The sequence below is a fragment of the Pristis pectinata genome, chromosome 2, assembly GCF_009764475.1.
Source record: "Pristis pectinata isolate sPriPec2 chromosome 2, sPriPec2.1.pri, whole genome shotgun sequence".
Lineage (NCBI taxonomy): Eukaryota > Metazoa > Chordata > Chondrichthyes > Rhinopristiformes > Pristidae > Pristis > Pristis pectinata.
In genome coordinates, this window is record NC_067406.1 from 41143811 (window position 1) to 41146957 (window position 3147).

The window sequence follows — 3147 nt, forward strand, 5'->3', positions numbered from 1 at the left end:
ATCAAGCCAAAATTGTATGAGACAAGATGCTGAAGGAGTACCTGTGTAACCTGGCATGTTTATAATCCAGGATTAGTTTAGGACTCTGTTATGCTGGTGTATTTGCACTATTGTCATTTGCAATAAAATCAAGATCCTCAAGAGGGGCAGAGTTGAGTTTAGATTTTTGAAAATTCACACTTACTTGACTGATCTAGTATAAGTAGAGAATAGCTAAACCATGCAGACTGAGTTGGTCTCAAGTTTGGTTTCTGCAACTGTGCTGGTTAGTTGACCTCAGGCGGGATAGTCCTTGCTATCTGCACTTGTGTATGAATGTTGGCAAAGTTGTAGAAAGAGCCCTGGAAACAGTGAACGATATTAGAAATAAAAGGGAAAATTAAATGCAGAACTATACTGGTAGCTATATAATTTACATTTTTGGGGATTAGATATATCTTTATTAGTCACATGCACATCAAAACACAGTGAAATGTATCTTTTGCGTAGAGTGTTCTGGGGGCAGCCTGCAGATGTCGTCGTGCTTCTGGTGCCAAAGTAGCATGCCCACAACTTCCTAACCTGTATGTCTTTGGAAAGAGGGAGGAAACTGGAGCACCTGGAGGAAACCCACGCAGACATGGTGAGAATGCACAAGCTCTTTACAGACAGCGGCCGGAACTGAACCCAGGTCGCTGGCGCTGTAATAACGCTACACTAACCGCTACACTACCGTCCCTGCCCAAAGCCATCAAAGCAAACCAGGTGCTGATATATTAGTATTTTTAAGCTAACTTCATGATCCATGGTACTTTAAACATGTTATTCCTTTTTAATCAAATGTAAGGGTGCCCTTTTAAATTCCAAAAATGATTGATCATCTGAAGATAATTATGGATAAGGAAAAATATAACCACAAGAAAAGGAATTTGTGGCATGTCTATGAGACGGCTTTTTAGAGCAGTTTGTGGTAGAGCCCAAGGCAATTCTGGATTTGGCGTTGTATAATGAGTTAGACTTGATCAGGGAGCTTAAGGTGAAGAAACCCTTAGGAGGCAGTGACTGTAATATGATAGAATTCACCCTAAAGTTTGAGAGACAGAAGCTGAGATCTGATGTAATGGTATTACAGTTGAGTATAGGTAACTACAGAGGCACAAGGGAGGAGCTGGCCAAAGTTGATCGGAAGGGGACCCCAGCAGGGAAGTCTGTGGAGCAGCAATGGCAGTAGTTTCTGGGAGTAATTCAGGAGACACAGCAGAATTTCATCCCAAGAAAGGAGGATGAGCCAACCATGACTGACAAGGGAAGTCAGGGATAGCATAAGAGCAAAAGAGAAGGCATACAATATGGCAAAAGTTATTGGGAAACCCTTAAAAGCCAACAGAGGACAACTAAAAAGATGAGAAGATGAAATACAAAGATAAACTAGCCAATAATATAAAAGAAGATTCCAAAAGTTTTTTTTAAGATACACAAGGGGTAAGAGAGAGGCAAGAGTGGATATTGGACCACTGGAAAATGATGCTGGAGAAGTAATAATGGGGAACAGACAATTTGACACCCCTATTTAGGAAGGAAGGGAGGGATGCAAAAGATAGGAAATTACAGGCCATTTAACCTGACCTCAGTGGCTGATAAGGTTTTACAGTCCATTATCAAGAATGAAATTTTAGAGTACTTGGGAATACATGATAAAATAGGGTGAAGTCAGCACAGTTTCATTAACTGGAGATCTTGCTGGACAAATCTGTTATAATTCTTTGAGGAGGTAACAAGTTAGACAAAGGAGAGTCAGTAGATGTTAGTTACTTGAATTTTCAGAAGGCCATTGACAAGGTGCAGCACACGATGCTGCTAAACTAGTTAAGAGCCCATGGTGTTAGAGGCAAGGTAGAAGCATGGATAGAAGATTGGCTGACTGCAGAAGTCAGAGAGTGGAGATAAAGGGGACCTTTTCAGGATGGCTGCTGGTGATTAGTGGAGTTCTGCAGGGGTCAGTGTTGGGACCGCAAGTTTTCACTTTATACATTAATGATCTGGGTGAAGGAACTGATGGCATTGTGGTCAAATTTGCAGATGATACCAAGATGGGTGGAAGGACAGGTAGTGTCATAGAAGAGAGTCTGCAGAAGAACTTGTATAGGTTGGGAGAGTGGGCAAAGAAGTAGCAGATGGAATACAGCATAGGAAAATGTGGGGTTATGAACTTTGGTAGGAAGAATAAAGGTGTAGACTATTTTCTGAACTGGGAGAAAATTCAGAAATCAGAGGTGCAAAGGGACTTGGGAGTCCTAGTTCTGGATTCTCTTAAGGTTAACGTGCAGGTTGAGTAGGTAGTAAAGAAGGTAAATGCAATGTTGCCATTTATTTTGAGAGGACTAGAATATAAAACCAAGGATGTAATGCTGAGGCTTTATAAGGTGTTGGTCAGACTACACGTGACATTTGGACCTATATCAGAGAATGGATGTGCTGGCCCTGGAGAGGGTCCAGAAGAGGTTCACGAGAATGATCTCATGCATTAAGCTTGGGGTGTGTTTGACTGTATTTGATGGGGTTTAGAAGGATGAGAGGGGAATCTCACTGAAACTTACTGGATACTGAAAGGCTTGGATAAAGTAGACTTAGAGAGGATGTTTTCATTAGTAAGAGAGTCTAGGATCTGAGGGCGTGGCCTCAGAATAAAGGGGTGTTAAAACAGAGGAAAAGGAATTTCTTTAGCCAGAGGGTGGTGAATCTGTGGAATTCGTTGCTACAGAAGGCCATGCAGGCCAAGTCATTGGGTGTATGTATTGGTATTGGTTTATTATTGTCACTTGTACCGAGGTACAGTGAAAAACTTGTCTTGCAAACCGATCATACTGGTCAATTCATTACACAGTACAGTTACATTGAGTTAGTACAGAGTGCCTTTAGGTAGTACAGGTAGAAACAACAACAGTACAAAGTGTCACAGCTACAGAGAAAGTGCAGTGCAATAAGGTGCAAGGTCACAACAAGGTAGATCGTGAGGTCAAAGTCTCATTGTATAAGGGAGCCGTTCAATAGTCTTATCATAGTGGGGTAGAAGCTGTCCTTAAGTCTGGTGGTACATGCCCTCAGGTTCCTGTATCTTCTACCCGATGGAAGAGGAGAGAAGAGAGAATGTCCCAGGTGGGTGGGGTC